General features: G+C 43.7%; 1 protein-coding gene across 9 annotated transcripts in view; it reads left to right on the forward strand.

Annotated features, from left to right (window-relative positions):
- The window catches only part of KCNJ16 (potassium inwardly rectifying channel subfamily J member 16), an 86,811-nt gene that overhangs the window by 29,254 nt on the left and 34,894 nt on the right, over positions 1 to 22,663 (forward strand). The window contains exons 2-4 of one of the 9 annotated variants that reach the window (XR_015147086.1): positions 2,305 to 2,424; positions 2,985 to 3,082; positions 3,624 to 5,435. The exons of 5 other annotated variants lie outside the window; for them this stretch is intronic. The gene's annotated coding sequence lies outside the window, so the exon portion shown is untranslated. Of the gene's footprint in view, positions 1 to 2,304; positions 2,425 to 2,984; positions 3,083 to 3,623; positions 5,436 to 15,436; positions 15,701 to 22,663 lie in introns of those variants that run through there. 3 more of the 9 variants (XM_086355919.1, XM_086355924.1, XM_086355923.1) reach the window with 3 other exon arrangements.

Raw genomic sequence — 22,663 nt, forward strand, 5'->3', positions numbered from 1 at the left:
CCATGTAGCTATCAGACATTCTAAGTTTGCAGCCTTAGTTTCTATAAAAAGAGATTAACTACATTTTACTTGTTATATATATTTAAAATTCCACAAAACGGATATGCCTAACAATACCATCATTTGTGTATAGAAGCCTCCAGTATTCGACACAGCACCTTCAGCACTACAACTTTTTAATAAGACAATCTGGATAAAGACAAAAATTTCTTTTTCTTTTAATTGAGACAAAGAACAAATGTACTTTATTTAAAAGACACCCCAGCCTCCCAATGGCATGGTCTCTCTTTCATTTTCCCTACCATGTATTTCAGCTGTTGTATAGTCTCTCCTAGATTTTTGTGCAGTCTACTTTTTCTTTTTATAAAAAAAAGATTATTGGAGTAGAGTTGATGTACACTGTTGTGTTAGTTTCTGGTGGACAGCAGAGTGATTTAGTCACACATATACATGTATTCCTTCTTCTTCAGATTCGCTTCCCATATAGGTTATCCCAGGATATTGAGTAGAGTTTCTTGAGCTATGCAGTAGGTCCTTGCTGGTTATCTAACATATAGTGGTGTAGACAGTACTGTGTTCATGTTCATCCCAAGCTTCTGATTCACTGCTTCCCCCCGCCACGTTTCCGCTTCCATAACTGTAAGTTTGTTTTTAATATCTGTAAGTCTCTTTCTGTTTCATAAATAAGTTAATTTGCATCATCTTAAAAATTAGATTGTGCATATAAGTGATAACATATGATATTTGTCTTTTTCTCTCTGGTTTAGTTCACTTAGTGTGATAATCTCTAGGTCCATTTATGTGCTGCAAATGGTATCATTTCATTCTTTTTTATAGCTAAGTATGTGTAGTTTGCGGGCTTCCCTGGTGGCTGAGCAGAAAAGAATCCGCCTGCCAAGGCAGGACACTTGGTTCAATCCTTGGGTCGAGAAGATCCCTGAAGAAGGAAATGGCAACCCGCTCCAGTATTCTTGCCTGGAAAAATCCCGTGGACAGAGGAACCTGGCAGACAGAGGAACCTGGCGGGCTACATCCATGGGGTCACAAAGAATCGACCATAGCTTAGCAACCAAACAACAAAAATGTGTATTTATTTTTCATATATATGAGTCCTGCCCCCAGAGGACTGTGTTCACAGGAGTAGCAGCATCTCAGGAGCAATGAGAAGCCACAAGATAAGCAGGGTGTATCTTTGAAGCATTAATTTAACTCAGCTTTTTCAGGGAGAGTAGATGAAGGAAAGCATTTAACTGATAAGCCTGGTTAAAAAATTATCTTTGTAATGCAGCATGTATTTTAAAGAAAAACCTTAAGACTGGAATACTGTGAGTTTGGGCCCAGTCCTCTGGGTTATATTCTCAGATCTCCTAGGATTTTAGAGGTCGGGATAAGGGTCATATACTCATTTCTCTTTTGGTTTTGTTTTTTAATGAACAATTTTGAGAAGCACTATAAAAGGGGAATTTTTGTGAGGCTAAATACCTGGGATAGGTTGGTACTCGATTGGTTAAAGGGCTCTGCCCACCTTCACCCCCAACGAAAACAGCTCCTCACCCACAAAGTTGGCAGTCTTCTCACAATTATGTACTTATTTCATGTGAGACTGTCCTGAACAGTAGTTTTCAGGACATTCTGTCTCTACTTTTAGGAAAATAATCCAAAGTAACCAGCTTCCCTGGTGGCTCAGTGGTAAAGAATCTGTCTGCAATGAAAGAGACCTGGGTTTGACCCCTGGGTTGGGGAGATCCCCTGGAGAAGGGAATGGCTACGCACTCCAGGGAGTTTTCTTGCCTGGAGAATCCCATGGACAGAGACTGGCAGGCTACAGTCCGTGGGGTTGCAGAGTCGGACACGACTGAGGGACTAACACTTTCAGCCTCATGAAACAAGGCACCTGCTTAATGGCCAGACCCCGCCCCCTCAAAATGTCCAGTAGATCTCTGATTCAAAGTTCTCCTGTGTGGAAGCCACTGCCTTGAGTCTGCTGAAGAAGGCCTTAAGACTGATGTACGCATGCTCAGTCACTTCAGTCACGTCCAACTCTGCAACCCCACCAGGCTCCTCTTCCACCGGATTCTCCAGGCAAGAATACTGGAGTTGGTCACCATGCCCTCCTCCAGGGATCGAACCCGCATCTCTCATGTCTCCTGCTTTGGTTCTTTACCACTGGCACCGCCTGGGAATACTAATAAGACTGGTCAACTTGCACTTACCTGAAAGATGCACTCAGCTATCCTGATGAAGTATGAGGTTATTAACTGACCTTTAACGTTCTCATCGTCTACCACTGAGTTCTATTTATAGACGGAACAAGAAAATCTTTCCCTGGACATGCAATTAAAATTTGAGAAGATGCCGGAGTCTTAGAGGCTGTGTGCGACACACCAGGATTGCCACATCGAGAAGCCTGGTCCTTTTGTTCAGGTCAGGACTGAGTCAGCTTGTGGGTGGTTGGAGAACACTCAGGGAGAAAGTAGCGTGGCTAATTTGAGCAGATGACCTAAGACTTATGAGTTACACATATTTAAATTTAGGCTTTGTGGGAAGGGAAGGCGTTGCACTTCCTTATGACTAAAATTTTTATTTAACTGTACCAGATAACAATATTGAGTTGGAGATAAGATTACAGCATTTACACCAGAAGTTTAAAAGCTAAAGAAACATTCAGAGAAACAAATCTGAACAAAGGGAAACCATAAACAAGCCGCCCCAAACCAAACTCAACAGAAGCAAAACATACTGTGATTTCTGCTCACAGCGGGGCTCAGAACACTGTTTGGTCCACGCCTTCTGTCGCTGTAGCGGGATATTTTGTGTGGGCTTTTCCTAAATACCGGTGTCACCCCATTCCCGTTCTTTGTCGGCATAAAGAGTGGACCCTGCTTCTGCAGTTGTGCCTGGAATTTTATGTGGGGAAAAGTGACTGTGTTAATTATGCACAGAGTGGAACCATGATAACTCTGCCATGGGTCTGGTCTTTGCAGGCATCAGCATGCGAGTGACCCCACTGCCGCTCCGGAGACAGAACATCTTTTACACTTTGGCTTCACAGGTTGAACAAACCATATCTCTGTTCTTCCAAGTGAGTGTGCAGTACTCATTCCACTGGGCACTAGGGTATACAAGGGTAAGCCTGTCAGCTCTTTGCCATTGAGAAAGACAAGAACAAAGCCTCTCCAAGGAGCGTGAGGGCAGAAAAATCAACTTTGCTGGGAAATTGAGGGAAGTGTCACAGTGGACGCAATTCTAATACTTGTGTTTCAGTGTAAAGAAAAAGGGAACGCTTTCCTGGCTTCCTTGCGCCTTACAGACTTCATGCAGAATGTTTCTTGTGGCCCAGGATAGCCTGAAACGATACAGGAAATTCAGTTCTGGAATGTGTGGCCCCAGTTTTGCTAAACTGATACAATCCAAACCTACCACCCCGACACCTGCCATTTAGAATACAAACCAGCCCTGTGACGGAGTGGTGGGATGGGTGGGGGAGGCCCAAGAGCAGGGGGAACCCACGTGTACTTATGGCCGATTCAAGTTGTCGTATGGCAGAACCTAATACAACATTGAAAAGCAATTACGGTTGGCTTAGTCGCTAAGTCGTGTCCAACTCTTTTGTGACCCCACAGACTGTAGCCCGCCAGGCTCCTCTGTCCAGGGGATTCTTTGGGCAAGAATGCTGGAGCGGGTTGCCATTCCCTTCTCCAGGGGATCTTCCTGACCCAGGAATCGAACCCAGGTCTACCTGCTTTGCAGGTGGACTCTTTACTGATTGAGCCACCAGGGAAGCCCACTCCAATTTAAAGTAAATCAACAAGAAAAAAAAAGAGAGAAAACAAGAAGTGATTGAAGCATAGTTCTAATCTCCAAACAGCTGACTGTGTGGTGACAGAGAGGCCTCGTTCCCTCCGATGCGTGTTTCAGCAGAAGCACAGTGTAATAGAGCCCAAGCTCAAGGTGAGACCCACAGGCACAAACAGGCTCTGGTCATGCTGCCTGTCTGATGGCTTCCCGGAGTCTTGCTGTGGCTGTTTGGTGTTAGATCACCTCTATTTTTCAGAAAGGAAAACTGGAAAATAAATAATATTACAAATGGTGTTCCCTGAGATCCTCTCATCTCCACCTTATTTCATGTGGGTGAACAGTGGTGTTAAATGATCAGCAGCCCCGTCCCCACACTGACCCAGACCTCTTCCTTCTCCTCATGATGCTTGCTTGTTTCAGACGCCGACCATTTTCCCACAGGAATGAGGTTTGTCTTGCTCAAGTATGACTTGCTCCTCTTTTACCTGAGGGGGGAAAAAACCCAGAGCTATTAAAATTAAGAAATTCCTGGAACTTCCGTGGCGGTCCAGGTGTTAAGGATCCGCCTGTCAACACAGGGGACTCGGGTTCGATTCCTGGTCCGGGACAGTCCCATATGCCGAAGCGCAGCTAAGCCTGTGCTCCACGACTGCTGAAACCCCTGAGCCCTGGAGGCTGTGCTGGCCCACAGGAGGAGCTCCGCAGCGAGGAGCCAGCACCAGCAACAAAGGGTAGCCCGGCTTCCTGCAGCCAGAAAAAGCCCGCACGCAGCAACGAAGACCCAGTCAAAGTAACCAGCTGAGGAAATAAATACAAGAGATGCCTTGGCTGGTGGCACAATTTCTTGACCATGGATGATAAAGGGAAAAAAAGCACTGAATAGGAAATAGTTACGGCTATCAAAATGCTATGCCCAAACTGTATCATAAAAACCACCTGTTTATCGTCACCATCCTAAATGGGTTTTCTCTACTGTTTGATTAGACTATGTTTGATATACTCTTTCAGCTTCACCTTCGGCCCGTGGCTCTTCTTTGATGCTGTCTAGTAGGATGGATTTGGTGTTTTACAAAGACTTCATGTTTTCTCTGTATCGTGAGAACAGGTGGCTTCGTCAGTTCTCATAAGGGTTTGTGTCCACAGCGCAAGCTTTCTGTTACCAAAGTTAGGGAAAGCGGATGTTTCTGCTGAGTTTCCCAAAGAGGGGAAACTTACGCAATGTTTCGCCTGCCAACAGCAGAGGAGCATGTGTCATTTCACAGCGGAAATAGTATTTTCAATTTACTCCCTGCTTTCTTTTCTTCTTTGTTTTTAATTTAACTTTTTATTAACTTGATGACAATGTTGTGTTTGCTGTAGGTGCACAGAATTTGGTTCACTCACATATATCTATTCATCTTTGGGTTCTTTTCCTAAAGGTTATTAGAGAATGCTGAGTAGACCTCCTTTGCTATACAGTAAAACCTTGTTGATTATCTGTTTTATATGTACTAATATTGGTATATATATGACTGAAAAATTTTCTTGGAGTATAGTTCCTTTACAATGCTGTGATAGCTTCTACAGTTAAGCTAAAAGAGTTAATTCACTTTACTCACTGATTTTTATTTAACAATAAAAACACAGGGTGTTAACTACGTGTGTGCATTGTTCTAAAGGTTTTACAAGCATTCATTCTTCTACCCCCATGAGAAAGCTCATTTTTACAGAGAAGAAAACAGGGGCTCAGAGAGGCCATGAAATGTCCCCAAGGTCACACAGCTATTAGTAGTAAATGGAATAGCTGACTTTGGACCAGGCAGGCTTTCTTTCTCTATAGGATGTGTTTAACCACTAATCCATGTGCTCTAATGAACCCCATTCAGTTCAGTTCAGTTCAGTTGCTCAGTCGTGTCCAACTCTTTGCGACCCCATGAATCGCAGCACGCCAGGCCTCCCTGTCCATCACCAGCTCCTGGAGTTCACTCAGACTCACGTCCATCGAGTCAGTGAAGCCATCCAGCCATCTCATCCTCTGTCGTCCCCTTCTCCTCCTGCCCCCAATCCCTCCCAGCATCAGAGTCTTTTCCAACGAGTCAACTCTTCGCATGAGGTGGCCAAAGGACTGGAGTTTCAGCTTTAGCATCAGCCCTTTCCCCATAAATTCATATCTGTGTGCTTACTAGGAACGCTGAATAACATTAACACGTAATTTGGATGGTTCACCCAACATTCGAGAAACCTTTGCACGCAACTCCAAGTGAAAGCCTGAGAAATGTGCAGGCACTGAGACAACCGACTCAAACGCTGCCCCCGGACCCTGTTCTCTGCTCTCCGTTTATTGGCTTCTTTGAAGAATTCTCTTTTGCACACCAAGCATTAAATTGTACTTTCTCTATCAAAGACATTCAAAGGATAGAAAAATGGCAAATCAGAAACAGAAAAGAAGATATCTGTACTCTATTTAACGGGCAGAACCCCAGCCTCACCGGCACATGGATTTGTCATTTTCATCAAAAGTTAATAAACACAAAAAGAATTTTAGCACCATAAATCAACAAGGATTTCACTCCACTGAGCAAGTATAATATCCAATCTAAGGAAAGTAATATTTCATTGATGGGGAAAAATACAGTCGTTCTTTATGTTCCTAATGACAAATGGAAATCTGCAGGCTTTAATACCAAATAGTGAACTAATACCAAACAGGTCATTTGTTTGAGGGAAAAAAGCATAAATAAATGTAGAGCCCAGTGGGCCTTGACAGATTTTTTAGTTTACAGCTTGAAGTCTCTAATTATTCAGTATAAAATAGACCCCTTTCTTTTTCTGCCAGTGAATATTAACCTCAATAGTTAGAAGTTACTGCTCATGGTATGCAAATATTTCCAATGGGAGTTTTCATGGAAAAAGTAGAAGCTGCCTTTAGTTTTCACTCTTGCATTAAAATTATTGCATTGGCCAAAATGTTTGGGATTTTTCCACAGTATGTTACAGAAATACCCAAACAAAATTTTTAGAAAATGCAATAATTAAGAATAACAGTTATATGAAGTCACCTGTGTTAACTACTCACTGCATAGCAAATCCTGTATTTCATTTATTACAGATGAAGTCAAATTTATATTTTGAAGAAGAGCAGCTGATAGAGACAAGGATCAGTGTAATGGAATTGTGTTTTTAAGAGTAAAATATTTTCAGTAGTCCCTGAATGAAAAAATACATATATATTTTAAAGACAGCTGTTAGCATTACATTTTTACTATTCAAAACTAATTACTTGAAAATGTGCTATGCTCCTGGAAAATAGCTTGTCCTGTGCTAAGTCACTGCAGTTGTGTCCAACCAACTCTTTGTGACCCCATGAAGGGTATCCCGCCAGGCTCCTCTGTCCATGGGGCTCTCCAGGCAAGAACACTGGAGTGGGCTGCCATGCCCTCCTCCAGGGGATCTTCCCGACCCAGGTCTCTTATGTCTCTGGCATTGGCAGGCAGGTTCTTTACCACTAGCGCCTCCAATAATTAATCATTTTCTGGCACTCATCACAAGAATGTCTCTTGAAGAAATAGGATGTTCATATTTTAAGCTGAAAAGAAATCCACCGTTGGACACGTTTGGCAGCTGCCCAATCCTCAGGACCTTCAGTGCACTCGTCTTAAAGACCCTGAGCTCCTAAGGTTCCAATAAACCTCTTTGTCGTGCGTGGCATTTCCTTTTACGTAGTCTCAGCTTTTAAACTAAAGACCAGATCCTTCAGTCGCCTCTTTTTGTTTTTCTTGTTTTGTTTGTTTTTACTCTTTTCCTGATTTGATCCCTAACGAAAATAACAAAAAGATCTGTGGTAGCACGTCAAAGTTTAGACAAATCTATTACAACAATAATCACGTTTTATCTTCAAAACAACTCTGTGAGATCAGTGAGAATAAAGTAGCAGAATTCTTTTTTTTTTTTTACATTAAAAAAAATTTTAGTTTTAATTGGAGGATAAATGCTTTACAATATTGTGTTGGCTTCTGCCATACATCAGCATGAGTCAGCCAGAGGGATACACATGTCCCCTCCCTCTTGAACCTCCCTCCCACACATCTAGGTGGTCAGAGAACACCTATTTGAGCTCCCTCTGCTATACCGCAACGCCCCCACCAGCCGTCTCTTTTACATATATTACTGTCTATGCTTCCACGCTCCTCTCACTTGTCCACCCTCTCCTTCCCCCACTGTGTCCACAAGTGTCTTCTCTGTATCTGCAACTCCATTGCTGCCCTGTAGATAGATTCATCGGTGCCATCTTCCTAGATTTCATATGTATGCTTTGATATAAGAAATTTGTTTTTCTCTTTTTGACTTACTTCGCTCTGTATAATACACTCTAGGTTCATCTACGTCATTAGAACTGGCTCACATGCCTTCCTTTTTATGGCTGAGTAACATTACTCATAGAATTCTTAAGGATATCGGTGGAAACATTAAGGATCAGGTCAGTCAAGTGATACAAGGCAGACAAGGCAACCCACATCCCAGGGTGTCACTTCCATATCCACGTCTCTCTCGAATACCACATGTCTCCTCCTCCTTGTCCTCGATCTCTGCAAGAGAGAAGTCTTCAGAGGATGACAGCTACCTTCTCAGTGGGCAATTTGTACCATAGAATCAGACAGACCTCGGTTTTAATCCAGGTTCTGCCCCTGATGCCTTTTGTGACTTACGTTTGAGGTTCTCAAAGTGTGGACTGGCTCTAACAGAGTTCAGATCAGGTGAGAACTTCTTGTTTGTTCTTTTTCAGTAGCTGACTCTTTGTGAACCCATAGACTGCAGCACGCCAGGCTTCCCTGTCCTCCACATCTCCCGGAGTTCGCTCAGACTCATGTATATTGAGTCAGTGATGCCATCCGACCATCTCATCCTCTGTCATCCCCTTCTCCACCCGCCTTCAATCTTTCCCAGCATCAGGGTCTTTTCCAATGAGTCAGCTCTTTGCATCACGTGGCCATATTATTGGAGCTTCGGCTTCAGCCTCAGTCCTTCCAGTGAATATCCAGGACTGATTTCCTTTAGGATGGACTGATTGGATCTCCTTGCAGTCCAAGGGACTCTCAAGAGTCTTCTTTGGCATCACAGTTCAAAAGCATCAGTAAAATAGAACTTGTAAAAGATGCAAACTCTCAGGCTCCATCTCAGCTCTTCCGAGTCTGTCAGCAGCCAGGGTTCTTGGCCTCCTGAATCAATAGAAGTTGAGGCTGGACAGGAAGCTCAGGTGGGGTTTTATTGGGGTCCCTCCTGTGGCAGGAGGGAGTGAGAACAAGCAATAGATGCCCTTGTCTGCTCGCTCCCCAAGGTGGGCCGGTTCCTTATTTGAGGTGATGGGTAGGAGTGTGTCCAGGGGTCAAGTCAGGGTGGTTTAGGTGTTTGGCCCAGCCTCTGAAGTGGTGCTGTGTGCAGGAGACACTCAAGGTTTTGCGCCTGGATCTTCAGAGGGGCCAGTTGGGGGTTTTGGTCTCTTTGTGTCCCTGCAGTCCAGACTTTGCCCCCACTGCCCACGCACACTGTTGATTTTAGTTCCGAGCAGTTTCTTGTATTCTGTTCCTGGAGGAGACATGTGTCCAGGAGCAAGCTCTGCAGCAGAGCATCCGAGGTCCCAGCCAGTCCCCATCGGCTCTGGGGAGGGAGCCCAGTGCATCTAACAAAGCCTGCAGGTGATTCACACCCACAGTCAGGTTTGGGAACCAGCAGAATATGTGGGCCAAGGCACTTCACCACCACCAGACTTGTGTTTCTCTTTAAATTGGTCAGTGATGGCTGAGATACACAGCTCTTAAGAGTGTGTGTCTGTGAGTGTGTTAGTCACTCAGTCGTGTCCGACTCTTTGGGATCTCATGGACTGCAGACCACCAGGCTCCTCTGTCCGTGGGATTCTCCAGGCAAGAATACTGGAGTGGGTTGCCATTCTCTCCTCCAGGGGATCTTCCTGACCCAGGGATGGAACCCAGGTCTCCTGCATTGCAGGCAGATTCTTTACCGTCTCAGCCACCAGGGAAGCCCTTATGAGTCTGGGGGAAATGAACATGAAACAAAAAACACGTGGCGGACTGGCACTTTAGAAATGCTGACATTCTCAGGGGACTGGATTTCATTAAAAAGGTTAATTCTGTGAGTGACTCATCTAGTGAATTTGGTCCTCTGTGAGAACAGAAGCAAAGTGACAGCCTCTGCTGGATGCTGCATTATTTCTAAACGTGAAAGACAGGACCACTTCTAATTTATGAATAAACTGGATGGTCCTTTGTGTCGGTATTCGAAGTTATTAGTGGCTGCTATGAAAAGAAATCAAATGAAGTCAAGTGCTTTTTTTCTTTTTTTTCCTACTTGGGGCTTTAGTAAAAGCTCAGGGAGGAGGCGTGATCTCTGTCTTTGTCACCAACATTTTATTGGTTGTCTGTTCATGGGATTCTGCCAGGTCTCTCATTGTACCTTTGCCCAATGGCCAATTTTAGGTCCATGTTCTTGAATTATTTAAAATGTATAGATCTTAATATGGTTCAGTAAAAGTCTTCAGTTTTTTTAACAAGTATTTGCTGAATACATATACATATACATATATATATATATATATATATTTGCTGAATCCCTGGTAGCTCAGATGGTAAAGAATCTGTCTGCAACATAGGAGACCCAGATTTGATCTGGACAATCTTCTGGAGGAGGAAATGGCAACCCACTCCAGCATTCTTGCCTCGAGAATCCCCATGGACAGAGGAGCCTGTTGGGCTACAGTCCACGGAGTCGCAAAGAATCAGATATGCCTGAGTGAATAAGCACGCATGTTTGCTGAATCATATATGTATACCTAGATACATATACATATCTATTAATATTTGCGGAATCGTATATGAATCATTATGAATCATGTATGTATATATATGCATAAACACACATATATACATGTTCGCTGAATCGCTATCCTACACCATTTTTTAAAACATTTATTTATTTGGCTGCACTAGGCCTTAGTTGCAGCAGGCAGGATTTTTAGCTGCAGCCCTTGACCTCTTAGTTGCTGCCTGTGGGATCTAGCTCCCTGACCAGGGATCAAACCCAGGCTCCCTGCGCTGGGAGTGTGGAGTCTTAGCCACCGAACTACCAGGAAAATCCCTAAAGTCTTCAGCTTAAAATAAACTACAAATTCAATTTGAAAACTCAGTGATGAAAAATGATAGCCTTGTGTCTACCAAAAAGTATGAAAGTTGCTCTTCTGGAGAGAGAGAGAGAGAGAGAGATGGAGTGTAGAGGTATGAACAGGCAGAACAACTGAGTCCTCTGTCCTCTTCATGGACCCGCAATAGTAGAGAACACTTGTTGAAGACCTCAGAAGGGTTCTGTAACAGGGTTTGGGTATTTAAGCCATATCATTTGGCCACCTAAATATTTGTGTCTAGATGGAACTATGAACCTTGCATAATTTGTACATGAATTTTAGCCGCCAGCAAGGAGACCTTATGCCTGCTTTCACTGAACTCTCCCTATGCCCAGATTCCTGAAGTTGGAAGAGAAAGTGAACGTGAAATCACTCAGTCCTGTCTGACTCTTTGTCGACCCCATGCACCAGGCTCCTCTGTCCACGGGATTCTCCAGGCAAGAGTACTGGAGTGGGTTGCCATTTCCTTCTCCAGGGGATCTTCCCAACCCGGGGATTGAACCCAGGTCTCCCACCTTGCAGGCAGATGATTTAGCTTTGCCTGGTGGCTCAGATGGCTTCAGTCCCTGGGTCAGGAAGATCTCCTGGAGAAGGGAATGGCAACCTACTCCAGTATTCTTGCCTCCCCCCCACCCCCCTCCCAAAAAAATGGGCTCGAAGTTGGAAGAGAAACAACCACCTAAAGCCATGGGTCTTTGTTTGTTTGCTCCCAGAGCTCCTAAAGCTGGGATTTTTGACTGGGAGGAGACCCTGAGGAAAAAAAAAACCACACACACTTTATGTTACTGAGGTGTAAACCTACAGGGTTTCCATTATGCGGTGGTTTGTAACCAGAGGGGCCACTGATACATAAACTAACTTCACTAGGAAGAAGGGAAAATATTGAGCTGCAAACTAGGCTTGCCACCAAGTGTAACATTTTCCCCGAAGGTTACCCACATCTCTGTTTACCAAATCTGTATGTAGATAAAACATTAAAAGCTAGTTACTTCAATATTTACAGAGAACACACGGCTCTGACTAACTCTGTTTAGAATCTCTAGTTATATCACACTCAAGATAAAGGCAGAGTGTGTATTCTTAGCACTCTCTAACCTTGGCAGTAACTGTCTCCATCATCCAAGGTCTGGTGCTGACATCCTGGGGAAGCTTTAAGCTAAGAGCTCTGACCGGGACTGGAAGGGGCCACTTCGGTCCAGTCTCAGCTGCCTCTTTGTACAGCAGGAAAGCTGTTCCGTCATGTGCTCAAGCATTTATTTTTTTAGGCTCCACCTTGAATTTAATCACACACTTATCTGCCAAAGTATTTGTGCTGGTAAAACAGGGCGACTGGATCCAGGCAGATCCTGCTGATTCTGCTTCTGTCCTAAGGGTCAGTGGCAAAAAGGCTGATGATGGCGATTTTATAATTGAATGGGGGTAATTGTTCTGGGTTTTTTGTTTTCCCCTTGAAAGAAAATGCTGCAGGCTTGAAAGCTCTAAGATAAGGGGGAAAGTTTACCGCAAAACACTCTGTGCTTTCTCACAAACCTCCAGCTAGTAGAAAACAGGTCATCTTTGTTACAGTCTGGCTGGGTAAGATTGACACAGCACGTGGGTAATTGAGGCCAGTGGAAACCTTTGGAATTTATTTTCCCAGGTACTTTTCTTTTCTGGGCTGGATTATGGACCTCATTTAGACGCACAGAGTCTTCCTTACACGCTGAGTTTAATTCATTGGGTTCATTTAGCATATTTATCTGTTAAAGATACTTAAAAGCCTATAGTTGTCACTGGGAATGATCAAATTCTTTAGTCTCTCTTCAATGATCTGCTGTTTCTCTACTTAAGTGACCAGGAATGTATAAAGTACCATGCAATTTTGCTGAGTTTGTCAAAGAGAGAATCTGAAAAATGGACATGTCCTCCATTTCATTTGCCTTGATGGCCAGAAATGTAACCAAAACCTTTCAGAAATGCTGTTTAGCAGGTTTATGGCTACTGAAAAAAGACTTTAAGTCCTTAGCCAGGCAAGTAAAAGTTTTGCCATTTGGGATCCAAATTCATGTCTTGGACCTCGCTGCCACCATTTCTCTTTCTCACTTGACAAAAATGCGGTGCTATTTCCTCCCATCTGGAGTATGTAAGCCCCCTCCCTCTTATTTGAACAGATGTCTCAAAGTTAGAACCAAGTCCTCTTTTCCCTTGTTGCTCAGTGGTACAGAATCCATCTGCCAATGCAGGAGACATGGATTCCATCCCTGAGTCGGGAAGATCCCCTGGATGAGGAAATGACAACCTACTCCGGGGTTCTTGCCTGGGAAATCCCATGGACAGAGGAGCCTGGTTTGCGATCGCAAAAGGGTCGGACACGATTGAAGCAACTTACATCCACCTTTTACAGAATACCTTTCCAACTGAAATAAACCAACAAGGAGCTCCTTTCGAATTCATGCTGGTTTCCATCTCCTCTTCTGCTTACCCACCATCCTCCATGACAGTTTCCCACTCAGTTGACTGTGGAAACATAACTGAAATAAAAATACAACTTAAGTGATTATTTCCTGTTTGTTACCTCTTGTCTTCGAAACTGCTTACTAACTTCCTATGGACTGGCATCATGTCTTATAAATCATAAATTTGCAAGTAGCCTACTTGTTATTGACCTATTCAACTCTTTAATCAGTAGGAATTAAGAAGAGGAATTCCAGGGAGGCTTTACAGAAGGGTTATGCTGCAGCAGGATCGGGTGGGTAAGGTGACCTTGCTCCATCTCTGTGGGGCCTTAATGGGGGCAGACTGGCGGGTCAGGTGGAAGGGTGGCTTTGGTGGTTAGCCCACCTCCTTCCTGGTGCTGTGTGTAGGAATCACGTGTAGTACCCTGCTTTGCTTCCAACACCTCAGAAGTGGCAGCTGGTTTTTATTCAGTCTTTTTTGTAACTTGTTCATAATTTGCCCCAACTCTGCCTGCACTGGATCATTTGTAGCCCTTTATAGTTTCTTTCTATCTGTTGCTCCGGGAGATGTGTGTTCATGCCCAGGCGCTGCAGCAAAGGCTTCCAGGTCCCAGGTCTCAGCCTGTCTCATACTGACCACCTAGAACCCAATAAATGGGGTGGGAGGGGGCAAGGAACGGCATTTACTTCTTTGGGGCAAAGAATAAAAAGTTAGGCTTATTGGGCTTCCCTGGAGGCTCAGATGATACAGAATCTGTCTGCCATAATGGAGACTTGGGTTCGATCCTAGGTTGGGAAGATCCCTTGGAGGAGGAAATGGCTACCCAGTGCAGTATTCTTGCCTGAAGAATCCCATGGACAGGGCAGCCTGGCAGGCTATAGTCCATGGGGTCGAGAAGAGTCATACATGACCGAGAGACTTAACGCTGACTAACTAGGAATTATATATAATAGGATTTCGGTTCAGTTCAGTGGCTCAATCTCCTCCCGCCTTCAATCCTTCCCAGCATCAGGGTCTTTTCAAATGAATCAGTTCTTCACAGCAGGTGGCCAAAGTATTGGAGTTTCAGCGTCAAAATCAGTCCTTCCAATGAATATTCAGGATTTATTCCTTGATAACAAAGGGCTTCCCTGGTGGCTCAGAATCACTCTGACCCCCTACTCCATGAAGAGTGACCTTTCCTTTATTTTACCCTCTCCTATAATACATTTATTTTGAGACTCTCTGTTACATCAACTATACAATCAGGTATTATGATGACCTGGGCAGGGTCGGGGGAGCTTAACTTAGAGCGAGTGAGGCAGGGAGGGGTGGTTATTTATCCTGTGTAAGCAGAACCTCATTTATGGACCAGAAAATCAGGTGTTTTTTTAGACCAGAAGGTCTAAAATGTGGTCTGCGTTACAAATGAAAACTTTGAAAATATCTATTTAAGAGCACATTTGCATAAACTGTAGAGGGATATATATATATACATACATACATATATACATATATATTTTGTTAGTTTTTTATTGTCTTATGAATCTCAGTTTCCATATGGGAACAAAATAACTTAAACCACATCTTCCAAATATGTTCTTGCTCCCTTTAGCCTGTATAATCAGATTTATGTGATAAAACTATAAAAGCAGACTTACCCCTAGGAAAAAGATACCTAGTGATCTGTAGGTACCATGTAAAACTGAAGAGCAACTTTTAAAGATTTCTGTCACTTCTTGATAATGTGATATGTTACAACCTAAGAGTAAGTTTAATGTCCAGAATGGCATTTCTGGAGAAAAACAAAAAACAACAAAAAAAACCACGTTGATTTATGTCAAGCAGCTGGTTTGAAATCACTGAATTTACTCATCTAACAATTTGCCAAGATTGAAAGGTAGTAGCAGATTCCTCAGAGAGGAAGAGGTAGATGGAGAAAGTCCTAAAGGACACAGGAGACGCTTTCAGATCCCAGTATGGATGTTGATCAGCTTCCCGCAACGCCATTAGCTGGCTGGCTTAACAAAACAGAAACCTATTGTCTCACAGCTCCCAAGCCGGAAGTCTGAAGTCAACACGACCCTCCTTCCAAAGCCTCACAGGAAGCCCCTCCCTTCCCGCGTCCAGCTTCCGGTAGCCCCGGGCGTTTCTTGATTTGTGGCCACGTCTCTGTCTGCATCTTCACGGGCTTCCCAGGCTTCGTCGCTCTGTGTGTGGTCCTTCTTTGAAGGACAACTTTCACACCAGCTGAGGGCCGACTCTGATGACCTCATCTTCACTCGATTACATCTGTGAAGACTGTTTCCAAATCAGGTGCGGTTATTGACAGGTACCAGAGGCTAGAACTTCAGAATATCTTTCTGGGAGGTCACACTTCAGTCCATAAAAGACAATGACAGAAACAAATGAGAGGCTCCAGACTTGCCTCAGAAAAGAGTTGCTGTTTAGTTGCTCAGTCGTGTCTGACTCTTTGTGATGTCCTGGACTGTAGCCCGCCAGGCTCCTCTGTCTATGGGATTTCCCGGGTAAGAATACTAGAGTGGGTTGCCATTTCCTTCTCCAGGGGATCTTCTTGACCCAGGGATTGACCCTGCGTCTCCTGCATCGGCAGGCAGGTTCTTTACCACTGAGCCAACAGGGAAGCCCCAGAAAAGAGAAGAGAAACACAACAAAATGAAGAGTGGTTTTACTTTCTTTTTCTAGATTCTTTCTACTGTTAGGCTTTTAGTTGATGTTGGCCAGCATGGAATGGTAAGCTGGTATGAGGGGGAAGCATTTGTTTTCCTGCTTAAAGTTCTGACTCATCACTCTGAAGGTTCATCCTGACTATTGGCATTCGATTAATCATCACTAGTACATCATGAGAAATGCTGGACTGTAAGAAGCACAAGCTGGAATCAAGATTACCGGGAGAAATACCAATAACCTCAGATACGCAGATGACACCACCCTTATGGCAGAAAGTGAAGAGGAACTAAAAAGCCTCTTGATGAAAGTGAAAGAGGAGAGTGAAAAAGTTGGCTTAAAGCTCAACATTCAGAAAACGAAGATCGTGGCATCTGGTCCCATCACTTCATGGAAGAGGGATGGGGAAACAGTGGAAACAGTGTAGACTTTATTTTTCTGGGCTCCAAAATCACTGCAGATGGTGACTGCAGCCATGAAATTAAAAGACACTTACTCCTTGGAAGGAAAGTTATGACCAACCTACACAGCATATTGAAAAGCAGAGACATTACTTTGCCAACAAAGGTCTGTCTAGTCAAGGCTATGGTTTTTCCAGTGGTCATGTATGGATGTGAGTGTTGGACTGTGAAGAGAGCTGAGCACTTAAGAATTGGTGCTTTTGAACTGTGGTGTTGGAGAAGACTCTTGAGAGTCCCTGGGACTGCAAGGAGATCCAACCAGTCCATCCTAAAGGAGATCAGTCCTGGGTGTTCATTGGAAGGAATGATACTAAAGCTGAAACTCCAGTACTTGGCCACCTCATGGGAAGAGTTGACTCATTGGAAAAGACACTGATGCTGGGAGGGATTGGGGCATGAGGAGAAGGGGACAACAGAGGATGAGATGGCTGGATGGCATCACTGACTTGATGGACATGAGTTTGAACTGTGGGAGTTGGTGATGGACAGGGAGGCCTGGTGTGCTGCGATTCATGGGGTTGCAAAGAGTCGGACATGACTGAGTGACTGAACTGAACTGAAGTAGGTAACATTAATACTGTCCATAAACAACATGGAAAAATACATTTCACAAAGAGGAAAGGAAAGGCAACATGGAAAGGGGAAAATAAAAGGAACATTTAACCGTGAATTAAGGAAAGGTGGAAGGCATGAAGTGTTCTCTGAAGTAGTTATCCTGTAAACATGAAGAAAATTGGGATTCGGGTCTTGACGCAGTAATTCATGACTCAGATTTTCTTCCATAACTTTTCTCGTGGGCCCCAGACAGCTGCCCTGCATTCTGAAGCTCCCTCTATATTTTCCAGACTTCCTAGCCTAAAAAAAATAAAATAAAATAACAATAGTAACATTTGCATTTACTTAAGGCTTCTTGGGGTGGGATCAAACTGAATATAGAAGTAACCTTCACAGAGTATCTGCCGGGAAAAACAGGCTCAAATATTTTGGCCAACCCTGTTGTTTGGTCCTTATTTTTCAGGGCAACAATAGCAGCTTTAAGTGTTGTTATGGAAGCTGCAGTTTCATGAAACACATGTCTGTAAAGTGGTTTTCCCACATTTCCCACAACCAGGTTGTAATGATTGTTTTGAGAGGTTGAGTATACAAACGAAGGCCAATATCTTATACAACAAAACACCTCTGACCACTGAGTTCTGTAGCAAACACCCCTGAAAAATACATTTTTGTAGCAGTGGATCCACAATGGTCAAGAATTGGTCATTGACTTCCAACATCCCCAAGTTTTTCCCGTACTTCTAACTTAGAACCAACCGGAGGACTGCTCATTGCAGAAAACACCTCATTCCAGTTAACCTGATCTCAGCTTCTCAAGCCCACAGCCCTGGATCAGACCATACCTGAAACCATTTTTTGTTTGTTTGTTTTAAGCTGTAATTCTTTCCCATTCTTCTGCCTCCGTTTGAGTCTCTGCCAAACATGAGTGATGGTCAGAGACTAGCTTGCTAAAGCAAACTGAATGACAGCCCCTGCTTGTTCTCATCTCATTTCTACAATATTTTATTATTTCTATATGTTGTTTGGTTGCTAAGTCATGTCTGATTCTTTGCAACCCTGTGGACTGTAGCCCACATTCTCCAGGCAAGCACACTGGAGTGGGTTGCCATTTCCTTCTCCAGGGGATCTTCCCCACCCAGGGACTGAACCTGTGTCTCCTGCATTGGCAGGTAGATTACATCGCTGCGTCAACTGGGAAGCCAAACCTTTAAATGACAGGATGAGCCCTGCCCAAGATTAGATAATCACTTAGGGCCACTGGACATTCAGTGGAGTGCCAGTAATTTTAAAAACCGGACGGACTGTTGGAACTGGTTCAAACTTGGGTCAAGACTCCTTTGACCTGGTTCAGATGGGTGATAATTCAGCATTTCTCAGAGTTCTCTTTCCAGGTCGTTGCAGCAAAGCTATCGCTCCATGTGCTTCCTGCACACAATCCGAATGGGGGTCATTTTCTTTGTGCAATGACTTCACCTGTGATGAAGTTTAAGTTTAGTATTTAAGTTTAAGTTTACTATTTCTTTGAGGTGGTCTATTTTGCCTTTATTAACTGAGAAGTACATGATCTTTGAATTTTTAGAAGGCTTCAGTTCTAATCCTTCTGTTAACTTTGATTCATAGTGAGAGTCGTCTATTCTTTGGGAAAGTCTATCGATATGGTTGTTTTATTTAAAAATTGCTATCTTATGGGTTGCTTAAGCATGGAAGCAATTTCTTTGTGAAATGACTTCACCTGTGATGAAGTTTAAGTTTAGTATTTGAGTTTAAGTTTACTAGTTCTTTGAGGTGGTCTATTTTGCCTTTATTAACTGAGAAGTACATGATCTTTGAATTTTTAGAAGGCTTCAGTTCTAATCCTTCTGTTAACTTTGATTCATAGTGAGAGTCGTCTATTCTTTGGGAAAGTCTATCGATATGGTTGTTTTATTTAAAAATTGCTATCTTATGGGTTGCTTAAGCATGGAAGCAATTTCTGTGAAGTTGCTACCAAAGGTTTAGTACTCATACGTATGTGGCATACCTGCCGTGGGTTTCCCGGGTGGTGCTAGTGGTAAAGAATCCAGCTGCCAGTGCAGGAGCCAGAAGAAGCGTGGGCTTGATCCCTGGGTCGGGAAGAACTCCTGGAGTAGGAAGTGGCAACCCACTCCGGTATTCTTGCCTGGAGAATCCCATGAACAGAGGAGCCTGGTAGGCTACAGTCCATGGGGTCGCAAAGAGCTGACATGACTGAAGTGACCGAGCACAGCACAGCACTCATATATGCAATACATAAGAGTTACTCAGTCACATCCCACTCTTTTGCGACCCCATGGACTATTTGGTTCAAGGAATTCTCCAGGCCAGAATCCTGGAGTGGGTTGCCTTTCCCTTCTCCAGGGGATCTTCCCGACCCAGGAATCAAACCTGGGTCTCCTGCATTGCAGGCGGATTCTTTACCAGTTGAGCCACCAGGGAAGCCCCTATTAATCAAAATAATGGCTCACATTTCCAAAGGAAATAATCTCATGTGACAGCACAGAACATTTGGAGCAAAGATTTATAAACTGGGTAACTGGCTAGTTTTCCAGATTGTGTTAGCCGTCAGACAAGCATGGATACCTAACAATTAAGCATTATGTCATATGGAGAATAAAGGCAATTGTCTTCATAAATCAGTTGATGTTTACTTGCTCTACTGAAAAATATGTCTCTCAGACCTGGGATAATTTGGGGTTGGGGAGGCAGGGCTGTGTTTAACCTCAGGGCTTTCAATGACCTGTGCAGACTGAGCAGTTAATAGCGAGCAACTTGGTTAAGGTTTTTTGATATAAACTTGCCTTTTTAAGTAATTTTTATTGGACTACAGTGGATTTACAATGCTGTGTTAGTTTCTACTGCCCAGCGACATGAATCAGCCATCCATATCCGTGTATCCCCTCCCTTTTGGACTTCTTCCCAGCGCGGTCACTACAGTGCATTAAGTAGAGCCCCTGGTGCTGTGTGGTGTGTTCTCGTCAGTTATGTATTTTATGTGGTTGTTTGTGTTGTTCAGTCACTAAGTCGTGTCTGACTCTTTGTGACCCCATGGACTGCAGCATACAGGTTTCCTTGTCCTTCACTGTCTCCCGGGGTTTGCTCAAATTCATGCCCATTGAGTCAGTGATGCTGTCTAACCAGCTCATCTTCTGCCGCCTCCTTCTTCTCCTGCCTTCAATCTTCCCCAGCATCAGGATCTTTTCCCAAGGAGTCGGCTCTTCACATCAGCTGGCCAAAGTATTGGCGTCTCAGCAATAGTCCTTCCAATGAGTATTCAGGGTTGATTTCCTTGAGGATTGACTGGTTTGATCTCCTTGCTGTCCAAACGACCACCGAGCGTCTTCTCCAGCACAATGTAAAAGCATCGATTCTTCTGCACTCAGCCTTCTTTATTGTCCAACTCTCATATCTGCCCATGACGACTGGAAAAACCACAGATGTGATCAATAGTGTATATATGTCAGTCTCCCAATTCCCCTCTTTTCCTCTTGGTATCCATATATTTGTTTTCTACGTCTGTATCTCTATTTCTGCTTTGCTGACTTGCCTTTTTGGAGTATACACAAATCTACATTTGTCTATACCACTCCAGAGGTGTGGTAAGGTACACGACCCAGCCAGCTGAAGAAGGTAGCGTGCTCTTTATTTTCTTTCGCATCCTATGAGAGTCAGAGAAAGCATCTGACATGGGGAAACGCTCCTTTTGCAGACATGACGTGTGTGCAAGTTTAATTCTGAATCAAACAAAGGAAAAATTCCTGGGCATTTTAACGTGCATTTTTCTTAATATGATCACAGAATTGGAGTTAGCCATTTAATCCTGAGCGAGACATGACCTCACTGGGGTTTGTTCCCCGACTAAATTTCGGAGTTCCACACCAGGACGCGTCGAATTGCCTGTTCGCTCCCATTCCCATCGCTGATGTCAGGGGCTTGTTTGAGGACGGGGGCAGCTGGGGTGGGGGGGTGCGGTGGCGCTGCCTAACAAATGTTTTCGGAACAAGCGTTTGTGGGAAGTTCACTGTTTTTGTCATAAAGTCCATTTAGTGGTCAATCTGGAAACCCAGGATGGAATAAGTTACCTTGTTAAAATTCTTTAATCCCAAAGCATTGGTTTTTCTTGGTGAATTTCACTGAGAACTAGAGACACAGGTCGTTACAGGGGAGGGGGGTCCCGAACAGGAGTGTGTCAAACAGCGTTTCTAAATGCACATTTTCAACCAGATGGTTTGTTTTTTAATTTGTTGTATTTGTTAATTTGTTGTATCAGTCAGGATGGTTATAAATTACTTTTCTTTTATCAATGCAATTTTCCAATTCAGCTTTCTCACAATAAAAGAAAAACAGTGAATTAGATATACTGATGCAACTTTGCAGGCAGATTCTTTACCTTCTGAACCACTAGGGAAGCAACTTTTTCTAAATATGATGTGTTTTTACAGCAGGTTCTGTAGCTTCCTAACAAAGGCTACCACATGAAAACATGTCAGATACCCCATGGAACATTCCCAAGGATGAACCCTCAACACAGCCCCGCAACAGCATAGTTTCTAACTTCCCTACGCTGATGGTTTCAAATATTTTCCATCCTCTTTAAATCTCAGATCCTGCCTTCTGTACCCACTGTCCACCCCCTTATGGAACCAGGAAATAAAGTCACCAGCTTCTTGCCATCCACCCTGCAGACCTGACTGCAACCATACCCACCTTTCCTTTGAGATCTTCCTTGACTCTCCCCCAACCCCTCCCTTCTCTGAGCAATTCCTCTTTCTTTTCTCTCTCCCTCCCTGAAAAACTTCTGCTTCTTGGGGATTCAGATCCCCAAGTCCCTCTTGAGTCTGTTCCCTCTGCTTCTTCCCCTTGCTGTGGTTGTTGTTCTGTTGCTAAGTTGTATATGACTCTTTGTGACCCCATGGACTGCATCACGCCAGGCTTGCCTGTCCTCTTCTATCTCTCAGAGTTTGCTCAAACTCATGTCCATTGAGTTGGTGATGCCATCCAACCATCTCATCCTCTGTCACCTTCTTGTCCTCCTGCCTTCAATCTTTCCCAGCATCAGGGTCTTTTCTAATGAGCTGGCTCTTCATATCAGGTGGCCAAAGTACTGGAGCTTCAGCTTCAGCATCAGTCCTTCCAATAAATATTCAGTGTTGATTTCCTTTAGGATGGACTGGTTTGATCTCCTTGCAGTCCAAGGGACTCTCAGGAGTCTTCTCCAGCACCATGATTTGAAAAATCAATTCTTCATTGCTCAGTCTTCTTTGTGGTCCAACTCTCAAATCCATATGTGACTACTGGAAAACCCATAGCTTTGACTATGTGAATCTTGATCTGCAAACTGGCATCTCTGCTTTTTAATATACTGCCTAGGTTTGTCATAGCTTTTTTCCCAAGAAGCAACCGTCTTTTAATTTCATGGCTGCAGTCACTGTCCACAGTGATTTTGGAGCCCAAGAAAATAGTATCTTCCTCACTTTCCTCCCTATCTGTTGTCTGGCCAATCCAGTCTCACCATCGCTGCCAGAACACATGCTCTTAAATTCTAATCAAATGGTCTTAC

Source organism: Bos grunniens, chromosome 19 (genome assembly GCF_055505025.1).
Source record: "Bos grunniens cultivar Pamir isolate PY7600 chromosome 19, Bosgru_T2T1.0, whole genome shotgun sequence".
NCBI lineage: Eukaryota > Metazoa > Chordata > Mammalia > Artiodactyla > Bovidae > Bos > Bos grunniens.